The sequence below is a fragment of the Ambystoma mexicanum genome, chromosome 1p (genome assembly GCF_040938575.1).
Source record: "Ambystoma mexicanum isolate Mex_15411 chromosome 1p, UKY_AmexF1_1, whole genome shotgun sequence".
In the NCBI taxonomy this organism is placed as follows: domain Eukaryota; kingdom Metazoa; phylum Chordata; class Amphibia; order Caudata; family Ambystomatidae; genus Ambystoma; species Ambystoma mexicanum.
Window position 1 is genome coordinate 1,240,317,176 of NC_090921.1, and position 19,649 is coordinate 1,240,336,824.

Here is a 19,649-nt window from a genome sequence, read left to right on the forward strand (position 1 = left end):
ACTCTCTAGTAGCTGCCACTCCCAAATGCACGTACTGGGAAGTATTCTGCCAGCCTGTGACATGTAGCAAAAATGTCACAAATCCCAGTGCTAATGATATCAAAACTAGATCACTGCATAACATGTATGTCAAACCCTCAACAAAAAAGAGATTACCAAATTCAAGCCATCTTAAAGAATCAGACCCTTATTTCCAGAGCTCTTCTGGATCTCCACTAGTTGCCCATCCAATAACATATTTAATTGAAGATTCCATGTATCGCCAGGAAAGCTGTATGGAATCTGACCTCAAGTGGTAACTGCAATCGCTTCTAGAAATATTCAACAACAAAAAACAACCAACCTTCCACCTGATAGAGTTAGGAAGGAAAACACTGGCCACCAAAGGCCCTGAACTTTGACACACTCGTCCCCGGGAAGGAAGACTTGAACAAACCTGAGGTTTAGGAAAGCCCTAAACGCTCTCCTCTTTTGGATGGCTTTCCCCATGGCTTTAATCAGACTCCTAAATGAGCTAAATCCTTAAAACAACGACTCTGTTATCAGAATGGATAGTGGTTGCCCAGAAGTTGGAATGCACCATCAATGACTGTGTTTTTAATGCATCTGATCTCTAATCACTGTCCTCCCTTCTCCCCCAGCATCTATATTATCCCTCATTCCTTTTTACCAAGGCAGTCTGAATCACCTTGTTTGCATGGGCATTATCAATCAATATGAACTTTATTTGGTGTTATGCCATAAAAGCTACAATTAATAAATTAAGACATCTATAAATACATTAATCACAATATCAGCAACTGGTAAAATGATAACAATTTTAATGAAAAATCAATAAAAAGTCACATTCGTCTTCACCTTGTGCGCAATACACATGGATGTAAGCTTTTCATAGGAAACCTCTAGCTTCCCTGCTTCCGTCCTTCCTTCATCAACCTAGTCATTGCTATGGCAACAACATACAGCATAGAAATGAACACCTGCCATGCTCAATGTTTCATAATAGACCTAGTCGGCACGTGATGCAAAGACAATAATTACCCCAAATTCCTGCAAGGGTTATGCATTTTAGTGTACGGTCTCTTCTATACAGTGCCCGCCTCCCATATTGCAATCCATCCCGGCGACTCTGCAGGAAGCAGAAAGAACGCTGCTGGGCGTCACTGGATGAAACAAAGCTCTCTGAGAAGGATCTTCAGGATCTTTGCAAGTATGTCATTGAATGTCGTGCAAAAAACCTACAATGAAGCAGATTCTCTTCTGCTGCTGAACATAAAGGGCAGTGCTTCTCAAGAATGTTTCCACAACGCCGTAAACCAACATCAGTGGCAGACAGTTGGATCTTGCTCTTGTTATCCCATGCCTTTCGGACGAGTTAGTCCCCACATTAAATAACTGTGGTTTAGGTAATGATAGCGTGCCGCCTATTTGAGAGATGTGGATTATATAAAATTCGAAATAAATGAGTAAATAAAATGTTATTGTTCATCATATACCGCCTATCCTAATATTGCTTCAACGATTTTCCGTCGAAGTCAGGAATCTTTTAAAGACTACTTGCCCTGTATGGAAAGCACTCTCTCTAGATTAAGCTGTGTAATTGGTTGATACACTCTTCATGTAGTCTCCCGATCATTAAGCAAAAAGGATGAGCTCTGCCTAGGCATCTCAAGCCTTTAGAAACAAGGAGCTTTGTGACAATCTTTCGTGGTCTGCTCCCATAGAATATTGAACAATATAGCTGAGACAGGCCCATTCCCCTATTGTATGCCAGAAAGAACAAAACACAGTTTTAGTACTCGAATCCCAACACCAGTCATGAAAACAAGTAGCTACTGTGTTAGGCTTGTTGCCAGTCTTTTATAGTGCACTCAGGTGCCATTTGTTTGCCCTGTTGTGGAAATCTCTATATTGGCGCCCAGAGGCTGCAAGGATTAACTTCAATACCCGCTGCATTGTCCACAGGGCCTTCTGGGGCCTGGTTCCTCAATACCTCCAACTCTCTCATCATAAATACCTTCCTACTCGAGCTCTTCGTTCCTCCACCTCCAACTCCCTCAGGGTCAGTCGCTTCTCCAAGCAATGAGTCGGTGGTAGATCTCTTTCTTCAGCTGGGGCCTCCCTCATGAACAGCCTCCCTGCCTCTCTGAAACTCGAGGAGAACCATCTCCAGTTCCAGAAGCACCTCAAGACCTTCCTCTTTGCTTCTGTCTTCTCTCTTCCTCTCCCCTGCTGATTTCCTGTCTGATACTGCACTGGTCACCTGGCTACCCTCCGATTCCGGACCCAGGTCTCTACCCGCCCAGTTGCACAATGGCACTGTCTCCTGGCAACCCTTGCACTTGGGTTTCTATCTGTAACCCTACAGTCCCCCTACCTGCACTTTTGGACACCTGCTGTCTGCACTTACCCTTGCACCTGCCACTTGCTGGCCGCACTTCTTGTTATTGTTTTGATCCCATGTACAGCACTGCCCCCTCCCCTTTCCCCTGACACTTTTCCCCTTCCCTCTTACCTCCCCTTCACTTGCGCAATCTCAATGGGCCTCATTATGAGTTTGGAGGTAGCCATGCTGTTTTTACTGGCATGGCTACCCCCAAACTCGGGTCCCAAAAATTGTGAATTACCGGGCCATTCCGACCTTTGCCGGCCCAGTAATTCCTATTCGTTGGACCCAGACCCGGTACTTCCCCATTTCCATTTGAGCCCCCATAGGGGTCAATGGGAATGGGGAGTATGGTAGCAGTGGTACCGTTAATAACAGTACCGCTGCCACCATCCTTGTCTGATGGCGGGTGCCGCTCTGGACGTCTGGTCTGAGCAAACTCATAATGTTGCAGCGAGGTAACAACGGCGCCGGTAGCACTACCGCCGCCGTTGTTGCCTTATGGCAACTCTTGTAATGAGGCCCAATGTCACTTGGCCTAGTAAGATCGTTGTCTCTGTCCTCCCTCTGTTCCCCTTTCCTTGCCTCATCACGCCTTGAAACACTTGTGTATAGGCGCGTTACAAATGCCGTCTCATATCATAGCTATCCTCAGCTCTCATTCATGCAAGCATATACCAACCTTTCTTTCCAATGGGCAAATGTAAAAAAACACCCTCAGCGTATCATCAGCTGTAAATTATTAGTTATACAATTGTCATTTTGGGCCTCATTACAAGTTTGCTGGTATCCTGGTGGTAAATCTGCCAGGATACTGGCACACTCTATTACCATTATCAGCACTTGGTCCAGCGGTATTACCGCCAGATTAAGGGTGTCAGCAATGGTTGTAAATCCCCATTCCATGGAGTCCCGTTGGACTCCAGGGGGGGATTAGCTGGTATTACCGGCACCCGTAATGCCAGTGGTTTTTGCTCGTAAGGCACACGACTTCTCTCCAGCTCTAGCTAGAGGTAAATCAGGTGCCCCACTGGCAACTTGTAGTTGGCTAGTGCGGTAACGTAATAACGGTAACGTGCCGGTAAACGTTATTACTGGCACGCTATTACTGCACAGGCCAACTTAAAATTAGGCCTTTGTGTGCTTCTCTGTTTTGTATTTCAACCCCACACACCATCACATCATACTTTCAGAGGTCAGGCAAAACAGAGAATAATACAGATTGCCCATGCGACAAGCGCAGGAAGACTTGATTCTATTAAAGACACGGAGGCAAGAATTATGCTTTTCTTCTTTTATTACTGCTCAACAGCAATTTAAAACTTTACTATTCAAACTGTTTTTGAATTTTATTTTTTAAGAACGTATGCCCAATCGGCTTAAAAAACAAACATAAAACAAACTTGAAATTTAAACCATCTATCCCAAGATTCATAGAGGCTCTGCAGTCCTAGCGTCCTTTCTGTCCACCAATGGCAACCCCTTGCCTAGTATAAATCCCCATGTCTCTAGGTTCTTTCCTCTTTTTTTTTTCTTCCTCCATTGCTAACCAACTTTCCAACCAATAAACAAATCCAACTTTGGATAACTCGAATCCCTCTGCTACGCCTCGAGGTGTATACTTCTTTCCTTCCTTCAATCACTGTTTTTTTGCTCTTCTCCTAGAACACAGAGAAGGTCATCATCATTAGGGTCGGGAAATCTTTCTGCGTAAATAACAACAATGTAGTAAAACACAATCAACTTCTGAGTGTGGGATAATGCTCGCCTCCGTGTCTTTAATAGAATCAAGACTTCCTGCGCTTGTCGCATGGGCAATCTGTATTCTATTACAAGACCGGAGGCGAGCATTATGCTTGTTCAAAGCTCGGTATCACAGCCGCTGTAATATTAGTAACTGGCTTAAAGTAAAAGGTTCTGAAAACAGAGTCGCTAGCCCAGTCTGCGGCTTTCATGATCTCCTGCAGCGGAACTCCGGCTGCAAAAGCTCCTGAAGCCATGGCTCCCCTAGCTGAATGAGCCCCAAATCTATATATGTCTATTCCAGCCAACTGCACAACCTCCTTCACCCATCTCGCTATAGTTGCTACAGCTACAGCTCTAAATGGCTTTCTATGCGCTATAAGCAGCTGAGTCACTCCTGCGGGTCTCACCACCGCTGTAACAGTCTCATACTTCTTCACGCACTGCGCTACACAGAGCTTACTATTACCAGGAAAATACGGGTACGTAATTATCCTGGAATTAGTTTTGGTACGCTGCGCTATGTTGAAAGCAACACCCTCCGGATAGAAAATGTTCCGGTCTATCTCCAGAGCTTTAACATCTGAAATACGCTTACACAAAACCAAACATAACATAGCTAGCTTCCCGGACAATTGCTTCTCTGTCAGGAGCTCATTTGTTGGCCATTGCTCCAGCATGCGTAACACTTTCGTTACGTCCCACATAACTGAATATCTAGGCAGCGGAGGCTTACTTAGCTTAATGCTCTTGAGGAGTCTTATCACTGCCGGATGCTCCCCCACGGGCACTCCTTCCACCAGATCGTGCCCCGCCGAAATGGCTGACCTATACACCCTAATCGTTCTGAATGCTTTCCCCTGTGAGCTCAGAACTGCCAGAAAGTTTACGACTTGAGCTATAGGTGCTGAAATGGGAGAAAAACTTCTCTCCCTGCACCGAAATTCCCAGGCTTGCCAAGCGGAATTATAGCTCCTGGCTGTCGAGGGAGCCCATGATACTCTGATGAGCTCCGTAGCCTCCTCTGAAAGGCCCGGCAAGCTCCACCTTCTCCTGAAATTCTGCAGACCAACAGTGTTACAGTTTGATCCCTGATCAACGGGTGAGGCGCTCCTGCTGGATCCATTAGGAGATCCTCTCGGTGTAAGATCCTCTTGAGGGAAATCCGTGGAAAGTTCCATCAGAATCGGAAACCAGGCCTGAGAACTCCATTCCGGAGTTACTATCACTAACTCGGCCTTTTCCCTGCGCACCTTCGCTAGTGATCTGGCTATCATCGCGAAGGGGGGAAATGCGTAATGGGTGCTCTGTCCCCAACTCTGAAGGAATGTGTCCGTCCCCGAGGCCTCGAGGTCCAGCCTCCAGCTGAAGTAATTCTGCAGTTGTGCGCTTAGTCTGTAAGCAAAGAGATCCGTATGTAGCAGCCCCCATCGGTGCTGCAGCCTGTCGAACACTGATTTGTGTAGTCTCCAGTCGCTGGAGTCTACTAGATAGCGTGAATTCCAATCGGCTACCGTGTTCTCCGCTCCCGGAAGATATTCTGCTTTGACTGCTATGTTCTTGCTCAGGCAGAAATGCCAGAAGTCCTTGGCCAACTCCACTAGCATCTTGGACTTTGTTCCCCCTAGCTTGTTGATATATATCACTGCTGAGATATTGTCCATACGCAGTAGAATGCAGCACTGCGCCCTGTCTCTGGAGAACGCTTTCACTGCGAAAGACCCCGCCAGTAACTCCAAGCAGTTGATATGCAGCTCCAGCTCTTCTGGAGACCACTTCCTGCCTGTTTCTGTGCCTCCGCACCTGGCACCCCAGCTTGACCTGCTGGCGTCTGATTTTATTATGAGTTCTGGCCTGTCTCCAAAGATGGCTCTGCCGTTCCACGCCTCCATGTTGCTCAGCTACCAACGAAGTTCTGACCTGCTGTACTCGTCCAAGGGGACCTGATGATGGTATCTCCATCCCTTCTGCAGGTATTTGATCTTGAGCCTCTGAAGAGCTCGATAATGTAGAGGCCTGGGGAAGATGGCCTGAATTGAGGCTGCCAGAAGAACCACTATCCTGGCTAGATTCCGAAGCTAAATAATCTGTCTCCCTAGAGCTGATCTCAAGTCCTTCTTGATGGCCCTTATCTTGGATGGCGGGAGGGCTAGAGTGGCCTTTCTTGTATCTATGGCAAACCCTAGAAACTCTAGGCACCTGCTTGGGACGAGCACAGACTTCTCCTCCTTGATCACGAAGCCTAGACTGGAGATAAAGGCAGCCGACCACTGTACCTGCCTCTGCAATCTTTCCCTTCTCTCTGCCATAAGAAGAATGTCTTCCAAATAAATAATCATCCTTATGCCTTGCTCTCGCATTGCTGCGGCTATAGGCCTCATCAGCTTCGTGAAGGCCCAAGGAGCCGACGCTAGCCCGAACGGCAATGTCTTGAACTGCCATATCTCCTCCTTCCACCTGAAGCACAGAAAGCGCTGGAACCTCAGGTCTACCGGGATCGTCAGGTATGCGTCCTTCAAATCTAATTGGGCCAGCCAATCGTCTTTCCTTAGGAGGTCTGCCAATAGGTGCATCCCCTCCATCTTGAAGTGTCTGTAAACCAGCCACCCGTTCAGTTCCTTCAAATTGATAACTGGCCTCACTTTCCCTTTGCGGTGTACCAAGAACATGTTGCTCAGAAAACCCTGCGCCTGAGACTGCGTCCTCTCTATTGCCTGCTTTTGCGCTAACGCCTCTAATTCTGCATCTAAGAGAGCTATTTCCTCTATCGACGAATGCATGCGCTGAGGGGGTTGGAGCTGCCTTGGCTCCTCTACGAAATCTAGCTGAAACCCCCGTGCCGTCTGAATCACCCAAGCGTCTGCTGATAATGCGCGCCAGTTGTCTATGAAACGCAACGTTCTCCCTCCCACTGGGGGATAACGCGCAGCGCTTTTCCTCACCCGTGGGGCTATTCTGGTGCCTGAAATAGCCTCTTCCACGGCACCCTCGGAAACCTCTTCCTCTGCTTGGGAAGAACGCATCTTGCTGATGTGACTCCCAGTATTGCGCCTTGGGTCCCTTAGGTCTTCTGTTGTAATTGAGGCGGCCGGACAAGCAACCTCTGTTGCGGCCGGCCCCTGCAAAAACACGGGTAGGAAATACCTTCCTGATTGAAGCCTGAGCTTTCTCGAGAGCGGTAAATGTCCCTACGAATCTGTTCATTTTTTTGACTAACGTATCACCAAACAGCAGGCCCTGCGCTCCTTCTCCTGCCTCATAGGAGGCTAAGTCGCCCAATTTGTTGTCAATCTTCAATAGCGCCGACCTACCCCTCTCTGCTGAAATTGCGGTATTTGCATTTCCTAAGAGGCATACCGCCCTCTGAGCCCATCCGGCAAGAATGTACAGGTCCACCGACTCCCCCGTGTCTTTAGCCCGCTCTGCGAGGTCCATGATTTTTGCTATCGGGCCTGTCAGATCCAAAATCTTATCCTGACAGGACCGTCATGCGCGGTCCATCCCTCTACGCGTGTCCTTACCAGCCTTTGCAATGAAGGTCAACATTCTGGGGTCAAGCTCTGGGGTTTCCGACACCTTCCCCGAGAGCTCTGGCCTGGGACACTCTGAACGTAACCTGAACCTGATCTCTTTCTCCAGAGGTTTCCTTAACCTCTGGGACATGTATAGTGCCACCTTCGGGGATGGCGTCCATTCCGTGGATCACGAAGCCTGATGGCTTCAGGATCAAACATATCGGACATGTCCTCCGGGGCACCCTCCACCAGCTGGCATCTTTCATTGTCTGTCTTTCATTCTCTACTATGCTCCCTGACAGACTCCTCGCCTCTTCCTCTTGTTCGTCGTATTCATCGGAGGAAGATGCGTAACTCCTATGTTTTCCGCCCCTGGGATTGGGGGTACGAGGCTGGGCACTGCTGACTTGGAAAGGAATGCATCCTTGAGCCTGTCAAAGGCGTCAGCTGCCTCTAGGGACTTCTTTCTCTTCCCCGTCTGTAAACCCGGGGGGTAGAAGAGTTCTCTCTCTTCCGGGCTGCTTTACACCCCCTCTGCTCCTTCTGTGGAGGCTTGGTGGTGGAGGTCCCCTCGCCTGGGTCCTCATCTCTGCCAGCTTTCGTGCCCAATATATTTTCAAGGGCTTGAAGCCTGTCCTGGATGGGCTGGACTCCTTGAGCCACAGCTCTAACTAGGGAATCCCCCAGAACGTTCTTAAAACTTTGGGAGAGGTCGAATTCCTCCTCCTGAAATTCTTGATCTTGGTCAGAGTACTCCTCCCAGCACTCATCATCTCTGTCCCAGGCCATCCCTCAGCCTGGAGATGTTGTTATAAGCTGCTAAAATATGGAGCAGACTGCTTATGCCAAGCTGCAGTTTACGAGCGTGTAGATTCTAGATGAGATATATTCTTTTTTTTTTTACAAGCCTCCTGAAAACACTTGCTCCGCAGGATCCGTTGTGTTTGAGCGGTTAACTGCTCTCTGAACACTGTATTCTGTAACGTTCGAGTAAAGAACGTTACTTATTCCCAAGATTCCTACTGCGCATGTGCCGTTATCTACAATGAGCCTGCCCGGCTCCCTTCCTACACGTCTTACGCGCCTTCGCGCCTACACCCTGTTGAGGGAAACGCGCTCCCAAACGTGAGCAAGATCACTCGCGGGATGCTTCTTTCCTTGAACGCGCCCTGTCACCACGATCCGCGGCTCCGATGCATGCACTGCATGGCCACGCGACCCGACCTCCTCAGTCTAAACGCTGCGCTCGCGTGAAAATATGCACATCCACGCGCCTAGCAAATAGCTTTAACTGCCCCTACCAGTCCCTGCCTGAAATAATTATAACGTGTTGATACCGCGCTGACAACTATCTGTAAACGCTAATAAAGGATCACATAACTGTCGAGCCCAGCAAAAAAGAAGAGGAAAGGACCTAGAGACATGGGGATTTATACTAGGCAAGGGGTTGCCATTGGTGGACAGAAAGGAGGCTAGGACTGCAGAGCCTCTATGAATCTTGGGCTAGATGGTTTAAGTTTCAAGTTTGTTTTATGTTTGTTTTTTAAGCCGATTGGGCTTACGTTCTTAAAAAAAAAACAGTTTGAATAGTAAAGTTTTAAATTGCTGTTGAGCAGTAATAAAAGAAGAAAAGCATAATGCTCGCCTCCGGTCTTGTAATAGAATTGTTTTTTCAGTGGTGGCTTCCTGCCATTTTCTCATGAATATTAACAATTGTTTGTAATTATAACCCAAAAGACTTTCAAAATATTCAGTTTGGTACTTGTATCATTTTCCTGATGTCTGCCTAAATATATTTGCCACTTTTATCAGCCTAGTTTTACATTTGACTTTTCATACAAGAAAGCCTTTTTTACATTTTTTACATAGACCTGTTGTTTGATTTATACTGGGAGAATGGTGCCCTTGTGCCGTGTTACTGCAGCACCACAGACATGCCACAAACTGCATGTGAATCTGTACATCGCAGGCAACCGCTAATTCTTCTGTGTGTTCTGCTGCAAGTTCAGACGTATGTGCGCTGCTCCAAACCTGTTACAATCCAGTAGAATTACCATTTGTGGGCCCAAGTTTAACCCTCACAAACTCATTTCAGTGTCTTGTGATATAAGGAGCTGCCCATGCTTCTCGTGGAGTGTATATTGGCTGATCCTATGGCATTAGCTATTATATCTCTCTACAGGTGCTTTGACAAAGTCTCTTGCTTCGAATTGAGGACCTGCAGTGGGATGACAATGGGGGCCGAATGCGTCCCCAATTAGCAAACGATTGGTCAAAGGGTATGAGGAAAGGGGGGCTGGGGGGTAAGCAGAGCCCATGAGTCAGGTAGAGGGTTCAGAAGGATGGACCACCTTTGAGCGTGGGAACTAATGTAGAAACTCAAGATACCAAACTAAGGATCCAAGAGCAATGAGGCTGCTGGTAAGGACCAACAGAGTGGTGGCCAACCATAGTATTGGTGCCCTGAGGAAGCGTACTGCACAGAGGGGTGATGAAAGGGCAAAAGATAGTTGTGGGTTGGAGAGGATCGTTGAGAAGAGTGGAGTTGCTTAGAGGAGTAAAGAAGGTTGAAATAGTTGTGTGTTGGAGAAGGTTATTGAGGAGAGCAGTGGCACCAAAAGGGCAGGGAAGATCATTGAGGTGAGTGGTGGTGCCCAGAGTCGGTAGGGGGGAAGGTACAATAAATATGTGAAGGTGTGATGGACAGGTGTGAGCAGGAGAGGACTAATGAGGAGAGTGATTATGGGGATACAAGAAAGACAATTCTGAGTTGTAGAGGGGTATTGAGAAGATGGGTGCTGCCCAGAGAGGTGATGAAAGAGGGGAACAAGGAAAGAGCTGAACAAGATTGCTTGCAAAGAAGAAGGTCCCCAAAGGAGTGAAGAAGCTGGGAGAGATATTGGGCCTCATTACGAGGTTGCCGGTAAGCGAAAAACGATGCCGGTAATGGATTACCAGCATTGCTTACCGCTACGGTGTATTCTGACCAGCCAACCCGGTATTAGCGGCACCCTAAATAGCGGTGCCGCTAATAGCGGCATGGGCGCGTACACGCGCCCCTTCGGGGAGCAAATACCGGCATGCCGGTAATAGGAGGACATCCCAACCCACGTGAACATGCAAATACCGGCATCGCGAAGCCGGTAATCACGGGCTGCACGATGCCGGCCATACAGGCATCGCGGACCACCCGCAAACAGCTATCAGGAAACAAGCCAACTGCCACAGGTGCACACAATCCCCACAGGTGGAGTCAATGAAGGCTGGGCTTGTACAAAATGAGCACACCCACTTCGGGGAGCAAATACCGGCATGCCGGTAATAGGAGGACATCCCAACCCACACGGACATGCAAATACCGGCATCGCAAAGCTGGTAATCACGGGCTGCACGATGCCGGCCATACAGGCATCGCGGACCACCTGCAAACAGCTATCAGGAAACAAGCCAACTGCCACAGGTGCACACAATCCCCACAGGTGGAGTCAATGAAGGCTGGGCCTGTACAAAATGAGCACACCCACACACCACACCCCTTCCAACACCAAAATGCTACCACTAGCTGTTGCAATCATGGCGCTGGAGGACATGCCAATACTGCTACAACTACAGCAACAACACCAACCACAACAACAACTACAGCAGCAACAACAGGCAGCACAGAGGAGACGCAGGAGGAGAAGGAGGGTGAGACATGCCCAGCAATTCCCACCAGCCCAGCCAGCAGTGCCTCGTAGGCAGCCACCAATCCCTCGCACCAGACCCAGCCCATTTAACCTAACCCCTGAGCAGATCCACACCCTGTACCGGTTGGACCGGGACACCATCACCACCATACTGGACATGATACACAACGACATAGGCAGCCTCATAGAAATACGCACTGCCATCCCCCCGCTACTAAAGGCACCTATCAACACAGTGGGGCAGCTGCATGGCATTTCACAATCCCTTTTTTTCACATATGTTGAACCAAGTGCTGGATGCCCTCCTGAAGCACGCAAGCACCCACATATCCCTAACACGGACTGCCCAGGAGATAGCCGACACCAAAGTAGGCTTCCATGCACTGGCAGGCATGCCCAATTGTGTTGGTACCCTGGACTGCACCCATGTTCTATTGGTAGTCCCCCATGGCAAAGAGGCAGTGTACCGCAATCGCAAGCAATACCACTCCATCAATGTGCAGATGGTATGTGACTCCAGCAAGATCATCACACATTGCTGCGCCCGATATCCCAGATCAACACATAATGCCATGGTACTGCACAACTCCACCTTACCCTGTCACATGGAGCGACATGCTGGACCACGTGCCTGGCTGTTTGGTGAGTTGCACAACTGGGCAATGGCAGTGCTTTGGGGTACTGATGTGTAGGGATGCATACTCCACCTGGTTGGGAAAGGTGGGGGGGGAGCATATGCCACCTGGGTGGCAATTGTCTGTGATTGGAGAATGCATGCAGAGCTAAACACTCCAGACCTGAACCTCCCAAACGGAACATGACACATCACCGGCACAAATTAAACAAATAATGCATATCGATGACAACAAGTAAGAGGCACAACCAGGCCACCATGGTGATGGAAAGCAATGCATGACTGTACAGGAAGGCAACTGTGCCAATGTGACTAGTGTGACCATGCATAGTGTATAATTAACTGCTTGAATGGGAGGCTAAACATTGTCGTACTACCACAGTACATCCGCCTAAGCATGCATGATTACACCCTGCATCATCTATTGAGCGCCATCCAGACTACCACACCTCATAGCAGTATAGTATGCATTGTGGTAACATCCTTGCATATGTACAGGGACATGTGCATGTCCACACCATATAGATGCGGCCATCACTGTGCTTCCTGGCAGCTCTGAGTGACACACCCCCATTCGTATCCACCTGCAGGTGATGGAGGACCTCCCTTGACGCCGTGGCTACCTACCCCTGTGCGGAACCCGCAGACCAGCCATGAAGAGGAGTACATCAGTGAACATACCGTACGCATGTTGTGATTGAGCAGACCTTTGGCCTGTTGAATGTGCGTTTCCGCTGCCTATTCAGGTCTTGTGGGGCACTCCCCTATGGGCCTGAGTAGGCGGCAAAGAACACCATGGCCTGTGTCATTCTGCACGACATGTGCACCCTGACATTTACATGCATGCACTGGGTGAGGATGATGAGGATGTAGACGGAGGTGAAGTAGCCACCCTGCCAATACATGATGCATGGGATGGCCATGCAGTACACCAAGCACAGGTCCACAAATTCTAGTCCCGACCCACAGGGACTATGAAAGACATGTGTCAGTCAGACACTGGGCCAATGTGGACATGCACACAGGGAATGTTGGGAGTTGGGCACTGAACGCTGTGACACATTAAATGGATGCACACGAAAATAACAATGTCCAGCCATGGATTATTCTTATCACAAATTGTGTATTATTTACAACAGCAACAATGTGTCCACTCCCCCACCCTAACCCCCGCAACAAACTCCCAGACCCCCCAACAAACTCCCAAACCCCCAACCAACACTGATACCCCCAGTAGACTCCACAAGATGCACCCCTTCACCCTCAACCATGTGTCCCACTCCCATTGTCCGCCCACACTACTTCCGGGACTTCTTCCTGTCGGGAGGCGGCATTTCAGTGTGCCTTGCACTCCTACGTGTCCGGCGCACTGGGATGATGGGGACAGATGAAGCTGGTGTGGAAGTTGAAGGTGAGTCGGTGGCAGGTTCCACACCTCCTGCAAGACGTGGCCGCTGCATATGGAGCAGCATGGAAGTCAGCACCTGTGTCACCGCCCCCAGGCAGTCCCTCATGAGCACAGCCGATGCTTTAAATGCGGCTGTGTTGGCGGCGATGGCCGCTGTGGTCCCTGCAATTGCTGTGGCAATACCCCGCCTGGTTTCCTCCCCGTCTGCTATGTACTGGCAGAGTAGATCTAACATGGCCTGCTGTCGGGCCTCCACCGTCGCCAGTCGTGTCTCCAGGGTGTTGGAGGGAGCTGGAGTGGTGGGTTGTGCAGTCACGGGACAGCATTTTCGGGACTGTACTGAGGTGGGTAGGTCACAGTCACAGAGGCAGGGATCAGGTTCGCTGCAGGTGGGTGAGTGCATGTTTTGGGGCGAGGGGGTGGGCACGGGGCTCGGGTTGGGTGGACATGTCACCCCGTTGACTCCCACCGGCTCCACATTGGCATCCAGTTCATCCACAGTGGAGGCGGGTGCTTTCCAGGGACTCCCCTTCGACAGGTGTGGGTGTGGCCTGCTGGGTCTGTAGTGTGTCAGGCACACTGGCAGCAGATGTTGCTGGCTGTGTCCCAGCTCGCACAGGCACACTGGCAGTGGCTGTGGCCTGCTTACCTCCAGCGGAGGTGGTGGTGGTAGCCCTCTTCTTAGGGTGTGAGGTGGATGCCCTTGCAGTGGTCTCCTGGCTTGCATCTTCCTCATCAGTGCCTGGGGGCTACCTCCTGCCAGATTTGCCTCTTTTGTTGCTGCACCTCCCGCTTCTTGTCGTGGGATTGGATTATGTCTGCATGTGTTATTTATAAATGGTTTCCTTTTCTGGAGAGACCCCACAAGCAAACCCGCCGACACAAACAAGGAAACAATGCTTACCTTGTCTTGGTATGAAACGAAGAATAGAGAAGTCCACCTGAAACAATCTTCCGACACCTTCAAACTCAGGCGCCGAAAGGAAGCTCCCGGGAAACCCTCATGGGGAAGAAAACCCGGTAGCAGGTAGGGAGCGCTGAAAGAGGAACTGGATCAGTCTCTCCCTGGTCTTGCGTGATGACGCTTCTTGTAGGCAGGTAAGTGGGTTCTTGAGAGGTAACGGTCTTGGGATGAACTGAGAACAAAAAATAAAAGGTTAACTGAGGTATTATAGTGGCTTTCCTATGAGTTTCGGATGGGGGTGGTAGTACCTGATTGGAAGCCACGGTGGGGCTATTGGATGGAACTGGGTGGTGGTAGAGGGTTCCCAATCTTTAGGAAATAGACAGAAAAGGTGCTTATTATTGAGAGATAGAATGAATAAGGGCGGAAGGAGGAGGTATGTGGAGAGTATTCCTACCGATGTTTGTATGCGTGTGAGCCTCGGAGAGGGGTTCCGGTGGAGGTTTGTGTTGGGATTCAGAAATTAAGCAGGATCGTAACCGGAAAAGATGGTATTCTAAGGATAGACAAGGAGAGGAGATCAACTACAGTAGAGGAAGGGTCCGACCTAAAAAACTTGTGACCCAATATGAAAAAAGTAGCTTACGAGAGTAGACAAGAAGAAATTCCACGTTCGATGGCCGAAGGAATTCGGCAACGCGAGTGTAGATGGTAGGAGAGGTGGAGCTTCCCTGCACGAGTATGTAAACAAAGGAAATAAGGGTGAGTATTTGGAAAGTAAGTCAACAAAAGCAACGTAGTGCTACCGACGGCAACTCACGGAGCAAAGCCTCTGAAAACAGTAGCAACGCATTGTTGTTCGGGTGTCCAGGAACCTTGTACTGTTTCCGGGAGGAGAGGCAGAGCTTCTCTTCCGTCTCTTGTCCTAAGAACTAGACCGTTCCTTCCGATCACAGACGCCAGGTTGGAAGCACAGAGTTTTATCCTCGGCTGAAGCCGCCAACGGCGCCATAACTAACTGCGCCAGAGGCCAGTCGTAACAGCATGTGCAGCTAGAGTGTCCGCTAACATGGTCAGCTCTGCGTCTGAGTAACGCTGTTTCCGCAGCCGGGGGGGAGGGGGTGGTCTTCCTGGTAGCCTTTGACATTCTCTATAGATTTCCACTGTGCTCTCCAAGTATTGACTGGTGGTTTGGGAGGATTGAAATGGATTGTGTTTTTAACGATGGCCGCCGGCCCATTTCCCGTTCCTGCGCGATGACGTTATTTCCGGGTCTGGTTTTGCGAAACCAGTATTAGCATGGTGGTATTACCAGGCCGGTATTTAGGGGTTGCTCCTAGGCAGTGCCGTTATCGGCGGGTCCCGTGATGCCGCTATCGGTGGTTGGAGGGCCTTTAGCGGCATGCCGGTATTTCCATTACCGGCATGGGGGTTCGCGCGTGCTCGCGCACTCGTAATCACCCGCTATTGGCGGGTTCATACGAGCATGGCCCCGCTCTTACCGGCATGCCGGTAATGGACCTGTTTTTACAAGGCTACTCGTAATGAGTCCCATTGTGTGCAGACAGTTGGGACTGGGAAAAGCAAAGGGCCAAACATGGCAGATCATGGAAAGCATGAAAACGGGTTTTGCGGCGGTAAACAATAAACTGAATGCTATAACCTCTAATATTACTATCCTGAATGCTAAGATGGAACATGTGAATATGAGGGTAACAGAGGCAAAAACTCGCATTGGTAATGCTGAGGATGATATTCAGACACTTAAGACCCAATGGTCCACCATGTCCAAGGATCTGCAACGGGTCTTGCTGAAGATCAATGATCTGGAATTCCGCTGCAGGCGTAATAATATCTGTATAGTTGAACTTCCAGAAAACCTTGGTATTGACCTCATGGAAATCGCAGTGGAATCCTTGATCAAAGACTTGCTATGTAACCTGTCGCTGTCTCCTGCTTTTGGGGTGGAGCGGGCACATAAGTCACCTACATCTAAGCCATGGCACCCCAAAATGGGTCATCTTCAGGCTCCTGAACTATAGGGATTGTGAAGCCATCTTGCGACTGGCTAGGGAGAAGGGGCCCTACATTTTGAATCTACCACGATAAACATCTTTCCCGATTTTTCCACGGCGGTGCAACTGGAAAGGAGATGCTTCATGGGAGTTAAAAAATTGCTGATGGAGAGATCCATACACTATGCAATGTTGTTCCCAGCGTGACTGAGAATACAGCACAGTGGCAAGGCCTATTTCTTCATGATTCCATAGGAGGCAATAGCATTGATCGAGGCACACATCTTGCCTCGCTAAGAAGCAGATACTGTCTCTCCGAGCACCACTCAAACACCCTGAGACAATATTTGTTGTATGATGTAAAACAGTGACTCTAGCATTTCCGAGTGCCCGCTAACTGTGCCCACGGGGTGCTATGGGCAGATATGTGGCAAACTGTCTGTGTGCTGGAGGGGATACTTGAAGTAGTAATGCAGCAGCAATGTCTGCTTATAGTCATTGATATTGATCCTTCACTGAGGTGTCTGAGCTGGTGACAGAGGCGGGCAAGGTGTAAGGCAGCGGCCTTCTATGCAAGGTTGCCTATTCATGGTTGGGTTGTATGTTATGTTTGGGTTACAGGATTGGGTGGGGGGGTTGGAGAGGCCACACGCCCCTCTGATTGAGAGGTGGATGGTGGGGAGAGATGGAGGGACTTTTTGGGACGATTGTTTTATGAAAAAGGGAAAATACCTGGGTAATGGCACAACATTAGATTACGTGATCTACAGTACTGTTATGGCTATAAGAAGAACAGCATATACTCTTGTCATGATATCCACGAACCAAGCAAATGTCAACTGTTACATTGTTGAGCTGGCACGTGTGGGGTTTAGGCAGTTATTCAAAATCCAGGAAAGTGGCGCTCTACATTCGCAGACACTCAACCACTGCCCTTTTTCTATAGGAGACACATGCCGTGGGTCTCAGTTTTGCTAAGGTGTGGGGCAGAAACAGGTGCTACACCAACTATTCCACTGAGTCCAGGGGAGTACTCATCATAACACATATGACCATCACATTTTAACTATTGCATTCCCATATAGACCCAGAAGGCCACTATGTGATAATACACTGTTATCTAGCCAATGTTGAAGTAAATCTTGTAAACACATACAAACCTAACCTAGATGACCCTCTGTTCCATGAAGCCGTAGGAGACTTATTGGAACTATATACATTGACTACGTTATTTGGACGGGGCGACATGAATACAATACTCAACCAACATCTTGAGCGAATGGGGACAGCACCCAGACCACTCTCTAAGAAATCCCGTAGTATTATACGACAAATGATTAGGTTGGAAATGTGTGATGCTGGGAGCCATTTGTACCCCCGCATGTGAACGTACACCTAGTACTCTACAGTGTACATAATGTCATCTAGAATTGATTTGTTTCTGGTTTCACTATGCCTGATTGGGAAAGTGACTAGTACTGATACACTACCACGCACATACTCTGACCATTCGCCCATAGTCCTGCAATTACAATGGGGGAAAGGGGCGGAACTGAACTACATGGCACTTTAAATCAGAGGTGCTGGAAGACCTGGTATTCAGGACAGACATAGAGGATGATATTCACACGTTCTTCGCTACTAACAACAACAATATGGTCTCCCAGAGTATACACTGGCAAACATTTAATGTTTATATCAGAGAGATGTCCATATCCTGGGAATTTGGCATACTTAATGTCATTAGGTGAGATCTGCAGCAGAGCGAACATACTTTACAGGACCTTGAGAGTAAATATGCAGATGACCAGAGTAGAGCCGCACTAGTGGAAATAAAGACTGCTCTGGATACATTTAAAGAGCATGCTGATAGGGAGGTGCAATACTTTACTAAACCAGTGGCGACTATGAGGTATGGGAAGGGCGAGCACCCAGGTAGGACACTTACTAGGTTGATTAGGACAGCGAAGGGCCCATTGCAGGAGACCTCCATAGTGGATGCTCAAGTGACGGTAAAGTATGCTTATCAAGATATCAACCAGGTGTTCCAATTTTTTTTATCTGCCCTGTATGGAGTAGGGGCAGTACGTGATGCAGCAAATGTCCATGCATTGCTGGAGGGGGTCCCACTGTTTAGATTATCAAAGAACGCCATGGCACAAATTAACACCCCTCTCACAAGTGACGAAATAATGTGTATGTATTAAAGAACACCCGAGAAATAAAGCCCCAGGGCCCAACGAGCTCACAACAGCATTCTATGTGGAGTTTGGTGCACTGTTAGCCCCTTCTTTATTGAAGGTCTCGATGGAGTTTCTGGAAAAGGGAACACTCCTGGAGTTGCTACGAGAGGTGATGATCATTGTATTACTTAAGCCAGGGAAACCTGACAATGAATGCAGGTCATACCGCCCGATATCGTTAATGAACATCGACATGAAAATATATGCTAAAATCATTGCTAACCATCTACTTCCCATAATGCCCCATCTGATACACCGTGCTCAGGTGGGATTCATTCCCAGTAGATATACAGCAAATTTGCACGCTGTTCAATGTAATGGCGCAGATATCTCCAGAGGCAACAGCAGTAACTCTGGCGCTTGATGCATTGAAAGCCTTTGATATGATGTCCTGAGAGTATCTGTTTGTGGTTTTGGAGAAATGCAGGCTGGGAGAACAGATGATTAAATATATATAGCTCCTGTACACTGACCCGACCGCCAGGATCCAGGTGAATTCAGTAACCTCAGACTCGTTTGTATTCAATAGGGGTATGCGTCAGGGTTGCCCCCTGTCACCTATACTTTTTGCACTTGCCATTTAACCTATGTCAGAGCAAGACATAAGGGATGAGGTGCTCATATAGCGGGCCTCCCAGAAAAAATCCTCTTGCTATATGTGGATGATGTTCTACTGTACGTCAGGGAGCCCAGTTTAAACCTAGACCCCATTATGGAGGATACTACACATTTTTTAAAATATTCGGGGTTCACTGTAAACTATACCAAGTCCAAAATATTACCCTTAAAAGCAAACACTTCCAGGCCACCCATTAGTCATCCGCTTAAAATGTCCCGTAGGGGATTCAAGTACTTGGCAGTAATGGTTTCTAGGGAGAAGAAGTCTTTACTAATTAATAACTTTTATACACAGGAGAAATGAACGTGAAATCTAGACTAAATAGATGGTCCAAGATCCCATTGTCTCTAACGGGAAGACTAGTTCTGGTCAAATTGATACTGCTCCCCAAGATGTTATACATGTTCATGAATGTCCCTATCTGGCCAGGTAAACATTTTTAAATAACCTTCATAAAGCACTGTCCCAATTTCTGTGGCATGCAGGTGCAGTTAGG

At 48.5% G+C, this 19,649-nt stretch overlaps 1 protein-coding gene across 1 annotated transcript in view; it reads left to right on the top strand.

The window, feature by feature from the left end:
- LOC138452561 (cytochrome c oxidase subunit 6B1-like) overlaps positions 1 to 19,649 on the top strand; it is a 153,813-nt gene that overhangs the window by 56,922 nt on the left and 77,242 nt on the right. The gene's annotated exons all lie outside the window — the stretch shown is intronic.